At 42.5% G+C, this 23,001-nt stretch overlaps 1 long non-coding RNA gene across 3 annotated transcripts in view; it reads right to left on the reverse strand.

Annotated features, from left to right (window-relative positions):
• Positions 1 to 23,001, reverse strand: part of LOC110261540 (uncharacterized) — a 67,875-nt gene that overhangs the window by 37,163 nt on the left and 7,711 nt on the right. For 2 of the 3 annotated variants that reach the window (XR_002345760.2, XR_002345762.2), the window contains exon 2: positions 10,236 to 10,635. This is a non-coding gene — a long non-coding RNA (uncharacterized LOC110261540). Of the gene's footprint in view, positions 1 to 4,739; positions 5,998 to 8,336; positions 10,636 to 23,001 lie in introns of those variants that run through there. The other variant, XR_014810263.1, reaches the window with a different exon arrangement.

The following is a 23,001-nucleotide window of genomic DNA, read 5'->3' on the forward strand; positions in this document are numbered from 1 at the left end:
AGCTAAAGCTAAAATCAAAAGCTTTTTGGACAAGCTACAGCTAAAGCTTTATAAAAAATGTTAAAGGAACAAAAAAGAAAGGGTCACAACTAGATACAAGAAAATTATGAAATGGAAGAGCTCATTGGTAAAGGCAAACATAAAGTAAAATCATCTATATATCCACAACAAGCAGTTAAGGGATACAAAAAACAAATGAGGTGAAAAATAAATCATCAAAACAGTAATAAATGAGAGGAGGGTACAAATGCAGGATTTCTAAAATACATTTGAAATTACGAGATCAGCAAAGTAACATAATCACATATATATACAGATTGCTGTATAAAAACTTCATGGTAACTACAAACCAAAAATCTATAGTAGATCTACACAAAAAAGAAAAAAATAATAATCCAAACATAACACTAAAGGTACTCATCAAGTAACAAGAGGATAAAAAAAGAAGGAAAAAACAAAGACCTACAAAACAACCCCAAACAATTAATATGAAATGTACATATCAATAACTACCTTAAATGTAAATGGACTAGATGCTCCAATCAAAAGACACAGGGTGGCTGAATGGATACAAATACAAGACCTGTACAATAAGAGATTTACTTCAGATCTAAAGACACACACAGACTAAAAGTGAGAGGATGGAAAAAGTGTTCCATGCAAATGTAAATCAAAAAGCCAGATCAGCAATACTTATCAGACAAAATAGACCCTAAAGACTTTAAAATAAACACTGTTACTACATAATGATCAAGGGATCAGTCCAGAGAGCAGGGAGAGTAGTATGCTCAGGGGTCACGGAAGTTTCACGCTCTTTCCCACATACCTTTCCCTAGGCATCTCTTTCATCTGGCTGTTCCTGAGTTATGACTTTTGACTGAAAAAGAAAAGGTGCATAACTTAAGAGCTATGAGTTCAGTTTTACTGGGGGACTTATTGAGGACTATAGCCAAGGAGATAGCATCTCAGACAGCTCTAAGGAACTGCTCCAAAGAGGTGGGGAGGGAGATCAGTATATACATGATTTGGGGAAGGGGGTTCTTGCAATCAAGCACACATCTTGGTGGAAGGCTGCTACTCATCACAGGGAGCAGATATCTCTGTTAATGATTTTAGTGCTTTTCTAGGTATGAGAAGATGCAAGAAATTGAGCTCATAAAATCTTCTAAAAATATCTAACTATCTGAAGGCCTGTTCTGCCTGTTTCTGCACAGCACAGAGTGCCTCATTCTTCTGCCCTGAACTCTTTTCAGGGTGTGTTAAAGGTTAGCTACGGCAGTGACTAGTGACTGTATTCTTGTAGAACCAAATGTAAGGGACATTTTTTAGTTGTCATATCCTTTTATGACATATCCTCTAGTAAATAAATGTCTTCCCGAGTTCTGTGAGCTACTCCAGCATTTAACAGAACCCAAAGAGGGGGTTGTGGGAACCTCTGATTTATAGCCAGACTTGCTACTGGTGTCTGAAATTAGGGAAGGGGCAGTTTTATGGGACTGGACCCTTTACTTGTGGGATCCAAAGCTTTCTCCAGGTAGACAGAGTCAGAATTGAGTTACATTTCAGGACACTCAGTTGGTGTCAGAGAATTGCTTGGTTATGTGGGGGGAAGGGAAACTCACACAGTGGAACTAGGGAAAATCATGGTTGTGATCAGAAGTGAGATCAGAATTAGAATTATAAGATGATTGGATATCCACATGCAAAAGAATGAAGCTGGATTCCTACCTCATTCCACATACAAACATTAACCTAAAATATACCAAAGACATAAATGTAAGAGTTAAGACAATAAAACTGTAGCAGAAAATGTAGGAGTAAATCTTTGTGATTTTGAATTGAGCAATGTTTTCTTAGATTTGATACCAAAAGCACAAACAATATGGAAAGAAGAGGTAAACTGGACTTCCTCAAAATTAAAAACTTCCATGCATCAAAGAGCACTATAGGAGCTCCCATCGTGGCGCAGTGGTTAACGAATCTGACTAGGAACCATGAGGTTGCAGGTTCGATCCCTGCCCTTGCTCAGTGGGTTAAGGATCCAGCATTGCCGTGAGCTGTGGTATAGATCGCAGATGAGGCTCGGATTCCGCATTGCTGTGGATCTGGCGTAGGCTGGCAGCTGCAGCTCAGATTGGACCCCTAGCCTGGGAACCTCCATATGCCAAGGGAGCGGCCCTAGAAAAGCAAAAAAAAAAAAAAAAAAAAAAAAAAAGCACTATAAAATGAAAACACAACCTGCCAAAAATGGGAGAAAATATTTGTTAATCATATATCTGTTAATCATATATTAGACATTATATATCAATAAGTCTATACCTTGATATATAAAGACCCTTACAACTCAGCAATAAAAAAAATACCACTCAATATAAAAATGGATAAAGGATTTGAATGGACATGTCTCGGAAGATATATTAATGAACAATAAACGGATGAAAAGATTATCAACATTGGAGTTCACTTGTGGCACAGTGGGTTAAGTATCCAATGTTGCCACTGCAGCAGCTTGGGTCACTGCTGTAGCTCAGGGTCAACCCCTGGCCCAGGAACTTGCCACCAGCACTGTCAAAAAAAAAAAAAAAAAAAAAAAAAGAGCAAGAGAAAAAAAGATGTTCTACATTAGTCATAAGGGAAATGCAAATCCAAACCACAATGACATATCACTGCTTCATACCCATTTAGATAACTATAATCAAAAAGACAACATCAAGTGTTACTGGGAAAAAAGTGGGGAAATTGTAATTCCTTTTTTTTTTTTTTTTTTTTTTGCTTTTTAGGGCCACACCTGCGGCATATGGAAGTTCCCAGGCTAGGGGTCAAATGGGAGCTACAGCTGCCAGCCTAGCCACAGCCACAGCAACTTGGGATCAGAGCTGTGTCTGTGACCTACACTACAGCTCACGGCAATGCTGGATCTTTAACCTACTGACTGAGGCCAGGGATCGAACCCGCATCCTCATGGATACTAGTCAGATTCGTTTCCACTGAACCACAATGGGAACTCCGTGGGCAATTGTAATCCTTACACAGTGCTAGTGGGAATGTAAAATATTGCAGCCACTTTAGAAAACAATTTGGCAGTTCTTCAAAAAGCTAAACATAGTATTACCATATGACTCAGTAATTTGACACCTAAATGTATACCCAAGAGAATCCACACAAAAACTTGTTTATGAACGCTCGTAGCAGCAGTATTCATAATGGCCAAAATAGAAACAATCCAAAGGTCCATCAACTAATGAATGGATAAACAAAATGTGATATAGCTATGTGATGGAATATTATTCAGTTATAGAAAGGAATAATGTATGGATTCATGCTACAGTAAGTTATGACCTTGAAAATACATTAGATGAAATAAATTAGTCACCAAAGGCCACATACTGTGCGATTCCATATGCATGACATGTCCAGAACCAAAATCCATTGGTACAGAAAACAGATGAATAGTTGCCAGGGGCTGGAAAGAGGAAGGACCAGGGAGTGACTATCAATGAGTAGGAGTTTTTCGGGGGAAGATGAAAATGTTCTGGAATTAGGGAGTGGTGATGGCTGTACAACTTTGTGAATACACCAAAATCCCCTTAGTTGCATGCTTCAAGACTGTGAATTCTATTGTATAATGTGAATTATATTTCAAAAAATTCTGTGAAAAAATATTGGTGACTAGTCTCTACTCAGATCAACCAAATCCAATTGCTGGGGATGAGGCCTGGGCATTTAAAATTTTAAAGGCTGCCTGGTGATTTTGAAGAACCATGAGTTTGTAATCCACTGGATTAAATAAACCATCCATCTTTTTTTTTTTTCTTTTAACTGTGAATTTGTTGGCGGAGATTTAACACAATTCTTTGACCCTCCATAATTGCTCTAACGGTAATTTCAATGGGAACAGATGGCAGGAAAAAGTCTAGAGTAATCCTAGCTAAAATTTACCCCTGCCAGAATTCACGAGTGTTAGCAATAAAGGAACATAGTAATTGTTTCATTGCATTATAATGTGTTTTTTATTTATTTATTTTTATCATGATTTTTATTTTTTCCACTATAGCTTTTTTTTAAAAAAGTTTCCCCAGTTAGAGTGTTCGTACATGTTCTTCATGTTGCAATATTATTGAAGATTTTTCATAGGATGTAACATTACCTTTACATAGCATGTGTCACCATAACAACCTGTAACGCCAGGGTTTGGTTTTGTTTTATAATCTATTCCAGCTTAAAGTTCACACTGGGATAGCCATGGTAACCCCCAGCTCTGATGATTCCTCCCTTTGGGCCCAGAAGTGGGATGCAGACTTTGGGTCTTGGGGCTCTCCAAAGGGTGGAGTGCTTTAAGGGAGCATAGGCTAAAACTATTTTACCTACTCTAAGTGAAAGCAAAAATCACATCTGCCCAGTAGGTTTTAATTTTTATTTTATTATTTAATACTCCCACTTAATTCCACAAAGGAAGGTGAAGTAATTTGATTGTCTAAGAAAGTAGATTTAGGCCCAGACTCGGCTTTATAAGCAAAGTACTGGGTTTCCAGCATGGTTCCTTATGGAGCGAGATATGAGCCTAACAAATCCACTTGACCTAGATATTATGTATCATTTTGGAAAATGATTTGTTTTCTACATTGTCCAATCCCATGATGAAAATCAGCAGGGGCAAAGCCACCCAGGAGTTGTGATAGCAAAGGTCTTTTACATCCTACAGGGAAACATCTCATTTCGGCAAACATACCAGAATTATACATGCTTTTTTTTTTTTATTAAAATGGTTTAGCACATTTAATCAATAACCTTTCTGAAACATATAAGATGTTTCAGAAATAATGGCTGTCAAACTTTTCTCCTATCAGTAAGCATAATAGATGGAATGCAAACACTGTCCTGAAGCATATCAGAGTTACACACAGTAACCCTACCTATAACGCTGCTACTTTGCTACTTTGTATTCCATACAAGAAAGCATATCAATGTTGAAATGAGTAAAAGCAACGTTAATTATCGAGTCTAAGCTGCCTTTCATTGTACTAGTCATTACAATGAAATTGTACATTGAATTATACTAATTACATTCATATTTAATTTGGGGGTAGACCCGGTAGAAATGCAATTAGGACAATCTACTGAGATGGGTTCAATACCAAGGTAATACTGAATCTACTGAATTTAGAATTACTCTAATAATAACATAAACTTAAACAAGCTTATTACCAGATACTTTTGCCCTAGCCATGATGGAGCAACTGGCACCACACAGCCCTCTCACTATAAACAACCACAAAACTAGGTAAAGTACATAAAATAGACGCTGGACAACAGTCAGAGAGGGCTTTAACTCCTGAAAGAAGGGAAACAAACAAGGGGTTTTACATATACATACAAAAATTTCATCGATGAATTATCTCAAACATTTAAAGAGGAAATAATACTAATCCTACACAACGCTTTTTAGAAAATAGAAGGGAAATGGAGGAAACATTTACAAACTTGTTTTATGCGACCAGAGTTACTCATATCAAAACCAAAAGACATTAAAACACCCCCCCCCAAACTGCTGACCAATATTATCAAGAACACAGATATGGGCGTTCACCTTGTGGTGCAATGGGATTGGAGGCATCTTGGGAGTGTTGGGACATAGGTTTGATCCCCGGCCCAGAAAAGTGGGTTAAGGATCTAGTGGTGCCACAGCTATGGCTTAGGTTGCAACTGAGACTCGGATCTGATCCCTGGCCCAAGAACTTCATATGCCACGGGGTGGCCAAAGAAGAAAAGGAAAAAAAAAAAAGAACATCGATATAAAAGTCCTTAACAAAATTTTAGCAAATTGAGCCCAGGAACAGAGAAAAATAATAATTATCATGATCAAATGATGTTTATTCCAGGAACCCAATGTTAGTTTAACATTTGAATACAAATTGTTACAATTTACAGAATAAAAAAGAAAAATCATGTGATCATCTCTATAGATGTAGGAACAGCAATGCATGATCCGAGCTGCATCTGTGACCTACACCACAGCTCATGGCAATGCCAGATCCTTAACCCACCAAGCAAGGCCAGGGATCGAACCAGCATCCTTATGGATACTAGTCGGATTCGTTAACCGCTGAGCCACGTTGGGAACTCTTTCCCTAAGATTAAGATCAGGACAAATATGTCCACTTTCATCCCTCCTAGTAGAGGTCTCCAACAGTGTAATAAGACAAGAAAAAGAAACAAAAGGCATAAAACTGCAAAGAAAGGAGTAAAAGTATCTTTGCAGTGACACTATCATATTTATAGAAAATCTTAGACAACCAAAGAAGTTCAATAAGGAGAGAAAATGTTTCCATCGAATGGTGCTAAAACAACTGGCTATCTATGTAGGAAAAAAATTAATTGCAACACATCTCTCTCTCACACACACACATACACACACATACCCTAGAAAAGCCTGCTTGCCGGCTCTAGCCAAAGGATCAAAACGGACAGCCTTGAGTCTCAGGCTCCAATTGTCCAATCCCCCCCCCCTTTTTTTTTTTGTATGCTATGAGGAATAAGTCACCCTCTTGGCTTAAACTTCAATGAGGTTTAACGAAGAGCCCTAATTCAACTTAAAAAAAATTTTTTTTTTTTTTCTGAAAGAAAAACTCTACTTTCTTATCTCAACTTCCTATACTTCCTGGCTTCTCACTACTTAATTCCTCTCTTTTCTTTGTGTTGCCATGCTTGCTTTGCTTCTTTCAGTGCCTGTATCCTATATTGCATTTCCTTAACAATGCTTTTTGTGGAAATCAATTTATTGAGCTATAATTTGCCTCAGTGTGCATTCATTTTAAAGGTATAACCTGACAAGTTCTGATGGATGCATATACCAGTGAAACTATAACTCCAATCAATATATAGAATATTTTCTCCTCAAAGATTTTATTTTCTCTCTTGGCAATCCATCTCTCAGGCCCAAGTTTTTTTTTTTTTTTTTTTTTTTTTGTCACTATTTTTGCATTTTCACCTTAGTTTGCATTTACACTTTGGGGTCTAGCTTTTTTTTCACTCAGCATAATGGTTCTGCATGTATGACACATTTATCTGTAGTCCATTCCTTTTTATTGCTGAGTAGTCTTCCACCGTACAGATATAAGCTGCCTTTTGTTTATCCACCCACCAAGTGAAAGGCATTTGGAGTGTATCCTGTCTGGGCTATTACTGTGAATGAAACTGCAATTGATAGGGATAGAGTTGCTACAGGTGGTTGCAGAAGTCTCAATAGGGGATTATTGATAAAGAGGGAAACCTAGGAGATGTTGGAAGAACACTGTAAGTTTAAGAAGACCATTAAGAAAAGGCAGGCCTGCTTAGTGGAGGTGCAAGATTCCCTCAGGTCATTGGGTGGGGGATGGGACAAGGCCTGCATTCGGATTCAGACCAAGGGCAAGAGTTTGAAGACTTCCTGTCAGCTGATTTGAATACACACCTTACCTGATACTAAGGAGGAGCTACTACTCCCAGAAAGGAAGAGGCAGGCCTTTCCAACCCCATGACTCTTGGATGATAAAACTGTGGCCCACAGCATCCTGGGGCAGAGCTTCCTTGCCTGCCCGCTTGCATCTCTTACAAGTATCCTATCCTAATAAATCTGTTCCTTGCCTATCACTTTGTCTCTTGCTGAATTCCTTCTGCATGGAGGCATAAAGAAACTGAGCCTTGGTGAGTTCGGGTACAGGGTAACTCGAATTTAAAATCGTGGGTTCAAGTCCCAATCTGTGTTCTGGCTGGGTTCAGGCCGTTAGTGCTGTCAGTTTCACAATGACTATTCATGGAAAAAGAAATGATGACAAAGAAGTGTATTTACGGACAGAAAAAAAAATGTTCATGACCAATCACAAATGAAAAAAATAGGTTACAGAACAGTTTATATAATACAGATTCAATTTTGTAAAGAAGACATTTGCAAATTAGTAAATACTTAGGGGAAAAAAAAGACCAAAATGTTAATGATGGTTATCGCTGGGTGTTGTGATTACGTGATCTTAGTTAAAAAACAAAGTGGGCAAAAGACTGGAACAGGCACTTCAGAAAGGAGGATATACCAGTAAGCACATAAAAACCCATCCTTAGTTATCAAGAAAATGCAAATGCTAATGAAAGTCAGAGGCTCAGTGGTTAATGAATCTAACTAGCATCCATGAGGAGGAAGGTTCTATCCTTGGCCTTGCTCAGTGGGTTAAGGATCCGGTGTTGTCGTGAGCTGTGGTGTAGGTCACAGATGTGGCTCAGATCCCGAGTTGCTGTGGCTGTGGTGTAGGCTGGCAACTGCAGCTCCGATTTGACCCCTAGCCTGGGAACCTCCATATGCTTACGGTGTGGCCCTAAAAAACAAAAACAAAACAAAAAAAACAAAAACAAAAAAAAAAAAAGGGAAAGAAAAGAAAGAAGTCAGAGGAGATTTGGGATAACTGCCAAGGATGCAACGATGTAGAGCAAGAGAACCTCACATGTCATGAGGGGAATGTAAAACTGTACAACCACTTTGAAAATCGGTCTGGCAGTTTCTGGTAAAGTTAAACATGCACCTACCCTCTGACCCAGCAAACACACGTCTAGGTATTTGCCCAGGAGAAATGAAAACACTGGACATGGAAAAGACTTGTGCATAAATGTTCATAGCAGTTTTATTCCTAAAATAGAATGTTCCAGGAAGAAAATCAGATTTCAAAATATTTTACCTAGTTCTTTTTTCTTGTCCCAGCCTTGGCTTCAACAACTAGAATAGCCACAAACTAGAAGCAACTCAAGTGTCCATCAGCAGGAGAATGAATAAACAAAATGGATCCTTCCGTACAAAGGAATACTACTCAGCCATAAAAAAGAACAGAAAATCACACAGAAAATCTGATACCCACAACACATGGATGGGCCTCAATATTGTTACACTGAATGGAAGAAGCCAGGTACAAAGAGATACACACCAATTCCATTTATATGAACTTCTAACAAAGGCAAAACCCATCTATATCAGAAGAAATCAGGACAGTGGTTGTCTATGGAGGGGTAGGGTGGGCAGGGGTTGACAGAGATAGGGCCTGAGGGATATTTGGGGGTGTGTGGAAGTATTCAGTAGCATGATGGGGTGTGGGTTACACAGATGTACATGACTGCTAAAACTCAGAACTGTGTGCTGAAGATCTGTCATTTCACTGCAAATGAACTATACTTCAATAAAAATTGGAAAATGTAAAAGAAACATAATAAATCTTTTTGTTAATGTAAATTTTAGGCATATAAAACACTAGAAAGTATACTTTTATGAGTACTTCATCATATCTGAGTAATGATTTGCTAACTTCTATACTGGCAATAAATTGCTTTCAGACATGTTTCAACTGATCCCCACACGCTCATGAGCCAAGAAGGACTGTGTCTTGACTTTGCAAAAAAGGCTTTCCCCCCCTTGTCAGGTCCGAGGGTTTGTGAAGTGGTAGAATTTTCTAGCCTTCTCAAGGGTTTCAATGACACATATAGAAAAAATATGGTCATTTTCAAATATCAACAGAGCTTCATTTTTAAGGTTTTCTTTTAAACAAGTCAATATTGCCTTTGGGAGGAAACAACCAAGATTGATTGATTGATTGATTTGAAAATAAGCTCAATATTTTTTCTGTTTAACCAACTGAAGAACTACAGTGGTAATTTATGCCATACTTTCTCTCCAATCATGTTTTGGAAGATCAATTAATGGAAGGAACGAGGTGGATGGGGTTAAGACGCTGTTTTTACCAATTGTTTTTTGGCCACGCCCATGGCATTTGGAGTTTCCCTGGCCAGGGACTGAACCCATGCCACAGCAGTGTCCCAAGCTGCTGCTGTGGTGACAACACTGGGTCCTTAACCGGCTGAGCCACAAGAGAACTCCCATCAATTATTTGCAATGTGATCTTGAATAAATTTCTTAATCTTTCTGATGCACAGTCTCCCCATCAATAGGCATAAGAATACGTACCTTAAAGTGCCATCATGAACATTAAATACTGAGAAAATGCCTTGACATCGGCCAGGAGCTCAGTAAATATTAGCACCTTCCCTGAACTTCTTAGCAGAGGACAAGAGAGAAGAACAACCTTCCTCCATATTTCAGAGATAGTTAGTTTGAAATCTGGACCTTTGGGGAATTTATAAAGACCAGGTGGAACAGTTTTACAGGTGGGGTGGCTATGGGTGGATCAGGGTAGATAGAGGTGGGAGGGCTGGACGATCCTTACCTTTTATCTCCCTAGAACATCAGAACGTTTTACAGCAGTAATGATGAAAATAGTCTTTGCCATTTCTGTTCGTCTCCATGAAAGAGGACTTGGAAAGCCATTTCTTGCTGTTTTTTGTTTTTTTACCGCTCACTGGGAACCGCTGATCTGGGACTAAGCTGCTGTGTGGGAGGCCAGCTTCCCCATGAGCTGGTGGTGGGGACACGTCAGCAGAGGCTGCTGAGTTGACTCCCAGACCCTGAGCGATGCTCCCAGTGTGTGGCAGGGAGGGCAGGCATATAGAGGTCTCTCTGCCCTTCCTTCTGTTTGTTTAAAGACAGCTCCATTTCTGCCTTTGTCACCCTCTGCAGAGCCACCAGATTTCACTCCAAAGCCCAGCTGGATCTCTGTAATAAATTACCTGGGAAAAGAAAAAAGAATAAGGCAACACATTTTGAAATCTTTCTTCCTGGTGCATTTAGGGTTACCTATTCCAAAGGGGCTGGACTGCACTAAGGTGTGAGCTGGGGGGGCAGGGGTCGTTTGCAGGATAATGAAAAAATTCAGTTGGTTCATTTAAGTCATTTATAGATTTTTCATATTAAAGGTGAAATATTTCCAAAGGAAAAAATCAAGCCAGTTCAGGGTGTTACAAAATAGCCCGGGACATTTGTACCACATATACAAATAAGCCTGTGGTTGACTAAATTTTTACAACAATTAATGTTGGTATCACTCATTTTATAAACAAGGAAACAGCGGCTCAAAGAGACTGTTGTGTTTGCTTGGTGTCGTATACATGGTAAGGAATAAAACAAGGCCTTAAACTCTGGCCTCCTGGTTCCAAATCTTTTCCCATTAGATAGTCCATGAATACCAGATGCCAGTTTGAATTCTTTAGAGAGTAGTATTAGTTGAGCGGCCAGCGGAAAACAAGCCCTAATGTGATCCTGGGGATCCAGAGTGGGAGGCAAAAGGTGGAGATGTAGGAAGCAGACATGAGACGCACAGAAAAGGCTTCAGAGTAAAGAAGATACAAGTGGAGCTTCTGATGGACTCTCTTGAAATGGAGCCCCCTTAATCTATTTCCTTTCTGAAGATTACATCTCTTTTCCAGACTGGGAACAACCAATGCAGAGCAAAGAACAAAGAAAAACAGAAACACATCTCATTTCCAGAGTGTGACAACAGTGTCATCAAAATGAGGAAGAAATTCATAAATGTACACACAATTTTTTAGATTAAAATCGCTGGGTACCACTAAGTACAAAACTTGTTCAATTTTTTTTTTTGGGGGGGGGGAAGCTCAATGCACTTTTGTTAGCAATGTTGACCACTGAAATGATTTCCTTAGCACACAATTTTCCAGCAAACCTCCCACATGAGTGCAAACTTCCTGTTCCTCTTCTCAGGCCCCTCATTACAGGCAGCAGGAGAAATAATATTCAGCAGAAAATTAACTTGGCAGGGTGTGTGCTTAAAGGCATCGACTTTCAAGGAAAGGAAGTTTTTGCTTGGTTTGGTTTTGTTTCATGAAGTATTGCTTTTTACTTGCGGTGTGTCTTTTTCAGTTACAGATGATTTTCTGAAGATAGAGACTTTTGGTTTAGCACAATTCTCAGTACCTGGAAAATATTCATTGCGTGTTGTTGAACTAAATGTTTAACATGTACTTTCCCTTGACCAAATAAAGAACTCTGATAGGTCATTTTTTGTTTCAGATGACCCTAAGGAACAGGCGATCTTCAGACATTGGAGACATTTCATTCATGAGGACTGGAGTCTGAAAGCACACTTTTTAAAAGGGGGCATTTTACTCCCCCCCCCTTTTTTTTGTATTTTTAGGGCCACACCCACGGCATATGGAGATTCCCAGGCAAGGGGTTGAATTGGAGCTGTAGCTGCTGGCCTACACAACAGCCACAGCAATGTGAGGTCTGAGCCACGTCTATGACCTATACCACAGCTAATGGCAATACAGGATCCTTAATCCACTAATCGAGGCCAGGGATTAAACCCAAGTCCTCATGGATACTAGTCAGGTTCTTTAACCATGGAGCCATGATGTGAACTCCTGACCCTTTATTAAACACATAAGGCACCCAGCTAATGTAAACCACCTCTTATATCTGTAGTTGTCAGGCTTGGCTGTACATTGAAATCACCTGGAGAGGAATGAGCACCAGGATTTTAAAAAATATTTGCTGCCAGGTCTCAGACCCAGAAATTCTTACATAATTGGTCTAATCTGGGGAGTTCCCATCATGGTGCAGCGGAAACAAATCCAGCTAGGAACCATGAAGTTGCGGGTTCGATCTCTGGCTCAGCGGGTTAAGGATCCAGCATTGCCGTGAGCTGTGATGTAGGTCACAGATTCAGCTCAGATCCTGTGTTTCTGTGGCTGTGCTGTAGGCTGGCAGCTATAGCTCCTATTCAACCCCTAGCCTGGGAACCTCCATAGGCCAAGGTTGCAGCCCTAAAAAGGAGAAAAAAAAAAAATTGGTCTAATCTACAGCCTGGGCTTCAGGTTTTTTTGTTTGTTTGTTTGTTTGTTTTTTGGTTTTTTTTTTTTTTGTGCCATTTCTTGGGCCGCTTCTGTGGCATATAGAGGTTCCCAGGCTAGGGGTCGAATTGGAGCTGTAGCCACTGGCCTATACCGCAGCCACAGCAATGCCAAATCCGAGCCGCATCTGCAACCTACACCACAGCTCATGGCAACACCGGATCCTTAACCCACCGAGCAAGGCCAGGGATCGAACCCACAACCTCATGGTTTTTGGTCAGATTCGTTAACCACTTTGCCACGACAGGAACTCCTGGGCTTCAGGTTTTAAAAAGCTTCTCAGAGTTCCCATCATGGCTCAGCAGAAACGAATCTGACTAGCATCTATGAGAATGCAGGTTTGATCCCTGGCCTTGCTCTGTAGGTTAAGGATCTAGTGATGTTTGGAGCTGTGGTATAGGTTGCAGACATGGCTTGGATCCCATGTGGCTGTAGCTGTGATGTAGGCTGGCAGCTACAGCTTTAATTTGATCCCTAGTCTGGGAATCTCCACATGCTGTGGGTGCGGCCTTAAAAACACCAAAAACAAAAAAGCAAAAAAAAAAAAAAAAGCTTCTCATTGATTCTCACGGGCAGCCAAAGCAGAACATCATTCTCCTATATTAATGAACACATTTATCAGCATCTACTAAGTACCAGGCTCTGGGCTGGGCACCTGTTATCCTTCATTTTACTAACATGGAAATTGGAACTCACAAAGGTTAATTTGTTTACCATAAGAGAGCAGCTAAGTGTTCAAGTTGGAGAGAGAAAAGATCCTATGACCTTACACTCTTTTTGTCATTTATATCAAGTAGCTACAAGATGCACTAGTGGGAATTCCCATTGTGGAGCAGTGGAAATGAATCCCACTAGTATCCCGGACCCACTGAGTGAGGCCAGGGATCCGGCATTGCTGTGAGCTGTGGTGTGGGTTGCAGATGAGGCTCTGATCCTGGTTTGCTGTGGCTGTGGCATAGGCCAGCGGCTGTAGCTCCGATTTGACTTCTAGCCTGGGAACTTCCATATGCTATGTGTGGCCCTAAAAAGCATACTGATGGCAGAAGCCAATGCATAGCCCTTGAAAATGCAGACATGATTAAGTGAAGACTAACTCATTTCGTTGAAGATTAGGGTTGTCCTCAAGGAAGCTATATGAAGCAAAGTTTTATATGCATAAGGAAGTAAAATCTGGGTGCCACACCTGTTGGATAGATATTTCCTTCTAATGTTTCAAAAACATTCTATTTTTCAAAACCCAGCCATGTCTCCTATGGAATTGGAGATTGCAGCTCAACAGTAAGAAAGGCTCCCTGCTGAGTGGAGCACTGGAGATATAGTCAGTCACTGAGGAGCAGGACCTGGGTGACCACTACCAGGAAACCTGGGGCTAAGCTGTCCACAGGGTGGACACGAAGGTGTCCTATAGCAGTCAGGTCATTTGTTGCTGAGACTGGATATCAGTTACAGAAATCCAGACTGCCTATAGACCCAGAGAGCTGCTATTCAGTTAGGAAAAAGTAAATAAAAAATTAAAAAAAGTCAACCAAATCCAACTGTAATTGTGATGGAGAAGGTCAGTGCTTGCTTGAAGGTGGATTATGACTTGAATATGCGAGTTTGTACATGTGCCCATGCTGTGTATTTTTTGGCTCAAAAAACCCCTTACTGGCAGTGCTATGCCTCAGGTATCCCATCAATGCTTTATTTTCCTCTATCTATTTCCTCCCCTTTGAGGTCTTTCCTCCATTCTTACAAACCGTTTGCCCGTTGGCTAAGAAACATGCGGAGTGAGCATGACCTGCTTTCGTCCAGAGCAGTAAGAATTGTCTATTTCAGAAAAAAAAGAAAAATCGGAGATGAAGGCAGATGAGAAAGGGAAGTAGATACAAAGAATGAAACAGGCAGGTACTTAAATAGAGATAGAGAAGAACAGACAATATAAGAAAGAATGAGTCAGACAGAGATAGGCAGAATCCCAGCAAGAGAGAAGTGGAAGCAGAGACAGAGGCTTGGAGAGAGCAAGAAGAAAGAGACAGACAGAGGCATCCAATCAGCAATGTGGAGAGAGAAACAGAGAGGCAGCAGAGAAGAACAGACAGGAAACACAGGTGATCAGAGATGAAGGGAGAAAGAAAGAGATGGACGTGCCAAGGAAGAGCCCAGGGGACAGAGGATGGCAGATGGGGAGATGGCGGTGAGCAGGCAGGAGAGGCCAGCAGGAGCGGTGTGGACAGGGCTGCGTGTGTTCTCACGAGAACAAGAAGCCGGACAGGTTTGCCTTTCTATCAGGGACAGCCTTTCCATCGGGGCTTGGAAGGGGATGTGTTTAGTCATCCTGAATAGAAGCAGGACCCCTTCCTCCCCAAGGCCAAGCCATGCTCCGTTTACAGGGCAGTCTGGTGAACATGGCCCCCGCTCTGGGCCATGGGAGGACCTCACAGAGTGACAGATGTGGGAACCAAGATCCTTGTGGTGGACATGTGCGGTTTCCGGGCCAGCCCCTCTCCATTCACTCCGTTTCCAGTAACAACCTCCCCTCCCATGTTTTGTGGGGAGCCACCCCTCCCAACCTCCATCCCCTGTGGTTTCTGTGGCATGGGCAGTACCTCTCACCACCCCCGCTCCAGGGACAGGGTAGGACACAGACTTGGCATTTGATCCAGAGCATCAGTTTCCCCTGTGGTCAGAGACCGGCTCAGGGCTAAGCATATAACTCAAGGGATGCAAATCAGAGCCAATCAGTCTCCTTTGGGGGGTTGGTCTGGGCTCTGGGGTTTGCCCTTGATCCAAATTTGAACCCTGACATGTTGGCGGGAGCTGAGGCTGCCATCTCCATCTCGCCAACTTGCATAGGCTGGAGATGAAGCCAACACACGGAGCAGCAGAGAGTGAAATGAAGACCCACTGCATTCTCGTGGCCTCTTCTGAACTCTGATCAAGCTGTTTTTAAAGTCAGAACTATCTCTAGACTTTTTATTTACAAAAGCCAATAGATTACCTTTTTCTGTCATAAACCAGTTTGAGTTGGACTTTCTGTCACTTGCAACCAAATTCTAATTGAACAATGTCTTGGATTATATCACCACATTCTACAGACACAAAGTTTAAGTAACTTAGCTAAGATTTTAGCTAGTTGGTGCCAGCACATGAACTGAGGTCTCGCCCACCATAAATCCCCGTGAACTCACGCTTCCATTCTCTTATTTTATTTATTTATTTATTTATTTATTTATTCATTCATTCAGCTTTTTAGGGCCACATGTGCAGCCAATGGAAGTTCCCAGGGTAGGGGTCGAATCAGAGCCTATGCCACAGCCACAGCAACGGCAGGATCCAAGCCTCATCTTTGACCTACACCACAGCTCACGGCAATGCTGGATTCTTAAAACCCACTGAGCGAGGCCAGGGAGCGAACCCACATCTTCATGGATCCTAGTCGGGTTCATCACCACTGAGCCACAGTGGGAACTCCCATCCTTATTTTATTTTTAAATTAAGCTATTGGGCACAGTTCAAATAAATGCTTTTACTCTAGTGACTTCATAAGCTCTGGAAATGCCAGCCCTAAGCAAAATTGCCATCTCCAGGCAATACTTATCTTGGTTCAGCTATTTCCTTATTTCGTGATGTCTTCCTCTCCCCTCCTAGCCACAGTAAGCAGAACATGACAGGTATCACGGACGCTTTTATGTGAATTTACTAAGCAGAATATTTACCTTTTATGTATGTATGTATATATGTATGTACGTATGTATTGTCCTTTTGTCTTTTTAGGGCCACACCCTTGGCATATGGAGGTTCCCAGGCTAGGGGTCTAATCAGAGTTGTAGCTGCCGGCCTACGCCAGAGCCACAGCAATGCCAGATCTGAGCCATGTCTGCAACCTATACCACAGCTCACGGCAACACCAGATCCTTAACCCACTGAGCAAGGCCAGGGATCAAATCCCAACCTCATGGTTCCTAGTTGGAGTCACTAACCACGGAGCCACAAGGGGAACTCCCCAAATCTTTACCTTTTAAAAGAGAATAGTTTAAATAAAATAAAATAAAAACCTGAAGGGATAAATTTCTAACGCAGGAATCCCCTATAGTGTAATATGAGGTTTGAGGACATATTTGGAGTTGCCGAACCATCTTAAAATTCTCTGAACTGGGTGCCACAGTCATTTTAATGAGGTTGTAAATAAAAACCTACCGAAGAATCCTGAAGAATCCAGAGCACACATTGAAAGCAGTGGTTCTCAAACTTCATAGTGCATTAGAATCACTGGGGAGCTTGTTAAAACTCACTGCTGGCCCCAACCCTGGAGTCAGCTTCAGTGGGCCTGAAGAGAATGTGAATTTCTAGAGTTCCGAAGTGCTGCTGATGTTGCAGGTCTGGGTGGGACCCCACTTTGAGGATCACGTTTAGATTTTAGAATACAACTCTGACAGCACCTGGCCGGCTGACATCAAACTTCCACATGGCACTGCCTGCTGCCCTAGTCCTAGACATTAGGCTGCCTGTTCCTCCCCAGCAGGGATGCAGACCAGAGTTTGTGGCGCAGCCTAGATGGTGGCAGAGCAGCCCCTGCTGTCCCACAGGTGGACCTAGTTGTGACTCAGATACAGAACCACAGCTTGGAGTCCGGGAGGGCTAGGATCTGCTGATGCTTGTGTAACTGGAAGACCTTTTAAAAATATGAATTCTGGGTGAGTTCTTGTTGTGGCTCAATAGTTAACAAACCCGACTAGTATCCCTGGCCTTACTCAGTGGGTTAAGGAATCAGCATTGCTGTGAGGTGTGGTGTAGGTGGCAGATGGGGCTTGGATCCTGAGTTGCTGTGGCTGTGGTGTAGGCCGGCAGCTATAGCTCCAACTGGATCCCTCACCTGGGAACCTCCATATGCTGTAGGTGTGGCCCTAAAAAGCCTTTCCTTAAAAAGCAACTTCACTAAAGTGGTTGAGGAATAAAAATGACGGTTGTGAGGGCACCATCCTGATACCAGGCAAGACCAGAACTTGATGAAATTGAGCAGGAGCTGAGTCAGAAAGACTAGAGGGAGGGAAGGGACCTCAGCCCGATTGTTTTATTGAAAAGAATGTGGGGATGTTTCTTTTCATCTCTTCTCATTTTTCTGCAACAAATATGCTTCACTTTGTGCCGTTTTCACAGGGCAGGGACTCACAATACTTGTGGTGAAGACGTAGTTATGGTTCTAATCTGCCATACGTGCATTCAGGAGGAGAGGGGAAATAAAGGAAGAAAAATCCCTGACATAGTTACCCTCTCCTCCCATGTGCCAGATCCAGATATAGATGAAAGACACAAACATTCCCAGGGAGCAACCGGAAAGACATGGCAGCAGGGAGCTCCCCCTAAGGGGGCCGGGGGACTTTAGAGGACGGAAGTCCCCCACAGGAGCCCTCCTCGAGTCACATGGGACTAACTGGCAGCAAATCCAGAGGACCGGGTTGGGGGATTGCAGTAGGGGGACAGGGAGTAGATTCTTTTTTTTTTTTTTTGTCTTTTGTCTTTTCTAAGACTGCTCCCAGGGCATATGGAGGCTCCCAGGCTAGAGGTCAGATCGGACCTATAGCCGCTGGCCTACGACACAGCCACAGCAACGCAGGACCCGAGCTGCGTCTGCAACCTACACCACAGCTCAAGGCAACGCCAGATCCTCAACCCGCTGAGCAAGGAGCTCATGGTTCCTAGTCAGATTCGTTAACCACTGTGCCACGATAGGAAATCCCAGGGAGTAGATTCTGTGGCCATACCAGTCCTATGTCGATAAAAATTCTCGCATAGTCAAGTATGTTCCAGGTTGCAGCAAATAATACAAAACGGAGATAAAACCAAAACCACTGCATCCAAAGTGCATGGATGGCTCTTTGGTGCCCCCTGGAACTGGATTTGACTTAGGGAGGGAGGGTTTTAACTTCTCCGTTTGGTGCCAAGCCTGCCATAAGAGAGAACTCCTGATATGGATGCAATTCATCCCTGTGATAAACCAGGACAGAAAAAGCCATTCAAAAAGCCAAAGCAGCTAGATAGAACAAAAAGGGAGCAGAGAAAAGCAGACTCAGAGAGAAACGGCATTCGATCACTCAGAGCAGATAACTGATTTGTTCTTATGGAATCAGAGTGAAAAAAGATTCTTCAGAAGGGGGCTGAGCCTCCGATTCATTTGAAAGAGTGTGCACCCTAGTTGGCTGGGTGCCATTCTCCACCGATGTGGCCTCCATGTAAAGAGAACTGGATCCTGCTTCTCAGAAGCTTGGGTTTCCTCTCTGTCAGGGATCCTGTTTAGCTCATGATGGGAATTTTGTCTTCAGCAGCATCAGTTTTCAAAATTTCTCACACGGACACGAATTTAAAAGGCAAGCAGACTCTCTCTGGGCTGTTTTATCTAACGAATCATCCGTTCCTTCCTGACTCTCCTGGGAATCCCATCCACGCACAGAGGTCCCATTGACTCATGTGGTCCCTGTCAAAGCCAACTTCAAAAACAGAAAAGATGAGCCCTGGTCAATTTCATGTTGGACTTGCTGGCTAAGTTCTGTTGCCGGCAAGGGTCACAGCAGCCTAGGATTAAAGAGGCAGCAATAAAAGAGCTGGCTATTCAAGTACTTGTGGGTGTTTCTGGCACTCAGATTGTAAAAGAATCCAATAATTTATATGCATACGGATGAATGGGCAACAGAGCTCCACAGAATTTCTTTTAAACCTACGGCTCAGCCTGTCTGGGTGGTAACTAGGCTATAAACACTTGCAACTAAAGGAAGTACTTTGTCAGTTCTGTTTTATTTTCTTTTAATCTTAGAACAGGTAAGAGAGTTTAAGAAAAAGTTCACTGAGGAGTTCCCTGGTGGCTCAGCTAGTTAAGGATCCAGCATTGTAACTGCTGTGGCACAAGTCTGATCCCTGGCCCTGGAATTTCTTCATGTTGCAGGCATGGCCAAAAAAGAAAAAAAAAAAAGTAATTTCATTGATATCTATGCAATCCAAACCCTTCCCAGAGATATAGCAACTTTGGTTTTTGAAATACTTATCTGATTTAAAGATTCAACAAGAAAAAAAACTTGTTATAAACTTAGGCTAGATCTGTTCTGTATGCCTCACTTTCCCAAGAAGAGAAGAAAAGAATTGATCATAGAATGGTTATCAGAAACTTGTTTCACTCAGTCAACATATGCTAAGTCCCTTCCATGTGTCAGGCCCTGTGCTAGGCCCAGGATGAACAAAATGAAATGAGATAGCTTCTGGTTCTATGTAAGATGGGGTGGGTAACCATGTGTCTCCAGCGAATGCAGCTATAAAAGCTGGAGAGAATACACAGAACAGGGATTTACCATGAAAAGTCAATGGTAGGAGGCAGACTGGAGAAAAGACCACAATTTGAAGTACCATTAGACTGGCGGTGAGTCTGACACTTTTCTTCCTGGTATCTCCTGGCTTGGACTCAAGGACCCCAGACCCAGAGATGAGCCTTGGCAAGGATGGAAAACAAAGGCTCTAGAAGAAGCCCTTTAAGTTCTGACAGGAGGAGTGGGAAAGGGGTCTCCCGACATTCAGAGAATGGGGGAAATAACCCCATTTTTCTTTTTCCTTTTTTTTCTTTTCCTTACTCTCTCACTCCACCCAGCCTGAGCTGGCCCACAGGTACCTAAAAACTCTGAGGAAGAGGATTCTTCCTTTCTGACAGAACTCACCCAAGAAAATACAAATGTTTGTTGCTTTTTCTCTGTCCTCTTGCCATTTGCTCCTTGTAACAAAGGATTTGATTCTCTTTTTTTGCTATTTGATCCCTCATAGCTCTCAAGCCTCAATACTCCTTCCTCCCTTTCTGCCCCACATCTGGGTAAAACTGATAGAAAGCTCAGATACTCCTTTGTAACTGGCAGGCAGTTCAAACCATGGAGCTCCAGGCCGCATGCAGGAACTCCTACTCCAGCCTGACCCCTGCATCACAAGCACCAAGCCAGCCTCCTTCCCTGGCTCTCTCAAGCCATTTTCAGACCAGCTTGGGAGCCCTCCCTGACTGTTCAGAATACAAATAATAAACCTTTTCATTCCCTCTTGTTGCATGTATGGAATCACTGATCTTAAAATCCACACACGGAGTTCCCGTCGTGGCGCAGTGGTTAACGAATCTGACTAGGAACCATGAGGTTGCGGGTTCGATCCCTAGCCTTGCTCAGTGAGTTAAGGATCCAGCATTGCCGTGAGCTGTGGTGTAGGTCGCAGACGCCGCTCAATCCTCCGTTGCTCTGGCTTAGGCCGGTGGCTACAGCTCCCGTTAGACCCCTAGCCTGGGAACCTCCATATGCGCCAGAGCGGCCCTAGAAAAGGCAAAAAAAAAAAAAAAAAAAAACCCACACACGCTCCCCCAAAATTGGGGGTGGGAATCTATCTCAGTGACCCCCACTGCCCCAGACACAGGTATAGTTATGGGAAATACACAGCAGATGAGGGTCCAAAAAGGGCATTTCAGGGAACCAGAAAGTACCAGGGAGATCTCAGAAGACCTCAGAGAAGAGGCAGCTGGGAGTGCTGCTCAAGTTGTTTAAGAATCTGGGCTTATTTCTAAGCTGACCATGCAGAGTGGATCAGAAAAAAATGAACCACAGGAGAGATCAGGGCCCACAGACTGGCCACTAGGTGGCATACACATCAGCTGGATCTGACGAGTACTGCAAAGGCTTTGAAGATAGAACCCACCTACAGAAAGCTGGTCTGCCTAAAACCAACTAGGTTGATAGCCTGCTAAAGCAGAAATGCCGTCATTTTATAGAATTCAAACAAGACTCAGAGTCTTATAATTTCAAAATGTCCAGAGTACAATCCAAAATTAGCATACCAAGAGTTCCTGTTGTGGAGCAGCAGAAATGAATCTGACTAGTATTCATGAGGATGTGGGTTCAGTCCCCGGCCTTGCTCAGTGGGGTGGGGATCCGGCGTTGCCATGAGTTGTGGTGTGTGGTGTAGGTCGCAGATGTGGCTCGGATCCCAGGCTGCTACGGCTGTTGCATAGGCCAGCAGCTGTAGCTCCAATTTGACCCCTAGCCTGGGAACTTCCATATGCCACAGGTGCAGCCCTAAAAAACAAAACAAAACAAAACAAAAAAACAAGCGAACAAAAAACCCAAAATTAGCATACAAAGAATCAAGAAAGTCTCAATTCTAGTAAGTATATACAATTTTACAATTTATATATACAAGTTTATAATTGTTAAAATTCATAAACTGCTTACAAAAAGTCAGATTTGCTGTATTAATGTTTGAGTGTCTGAATGATGTCTTTTGCTTACAAGAAGTCCACAATCTAGTGAAGGAAACAGAGTCATAAACGGATGGTGACATAACCTTCAGCACCTGTGATGTTAGAGGTGGACAGGATGCAGAGGCACAGAAGGATATCTAACCCATCTGGAGAGCAGGGCATCAGGGGATTAAGACCAGCTTCCTGGAAGCACAGATGCTGAGTCTGAAGGAATAAGTAGGCAAAGAGGAGATAGGTGAAGAAGTAGAAGGAATTCACACCTAAGCAGGGGCAGCAGGAGCAGCAGGAACAGAGATATAAAGTGAAGTGAGCATAGGGAGTTATAAACAGATGTTTCATAGAAGTTCTGGCTGCCAAGGGGGAAGGGGCAGAAAAGGATCTGGACTCAGCTGTAGAAGGCTTCACCACACACCATATTTAACCCTATAGTTCATCCTATCGAGAATCTAATCTTGGTTCTGGTCATAATAACACAGTGGTCATAATGAAATCTTGGCACCCCTCTAAGTCTTGGCTTCTTGTGGCACAAGCTACAGGTGTATAACTATCTGGGTGGTCCTCCCAGAAACTAGACTGGCTGTGGGATCCATTCTGCCTAATGGATGTGAGTGGAAGTGATGCATGAAATAATCAGGGATGGGACGTCTAAAGTAGGCGGGTATATTTCCTGCACTCCCTTCCCCCTTCCTGTGGGCCTTAGAGGCCATGAGTTGAAGGGACATGCAACCAGATGGATGGAACCTGAGTCACGGAGTCATTCCCATGGGGGAGGATGCGCTACCAGAGACATCCATGAAGGACTTTGCACAAGGAAGCAATAAACTTTGCTCGTGGTAAGTCACTGCGATTTCATAGTGCATCACTGTCTAGCATATCTAATACAGTTTCCCCAACTCTTTATCAAGAGCAAAACAGCCTCCCTTCAATGGCATTTCCAACTCCATAAATCCAACTTAGTCTAGACAAGGACCTCC

Source organism: Sus scrofa, chromosome 7 (assembly GCF_054392235.1).
Source record: "Sus scrofa isolate SSC_HxYL_T2T_F1_AM1 chromosome 7, Sscrofa_HxYL_maternal_Yorkshire_Landrace_v2.0, whole genome shotgun sequence".
NCBI lineage: Eukaryota > Metazoa > Chordata > Mammalia > Artiodactyla > Suidae > Sus > Sus scrofa.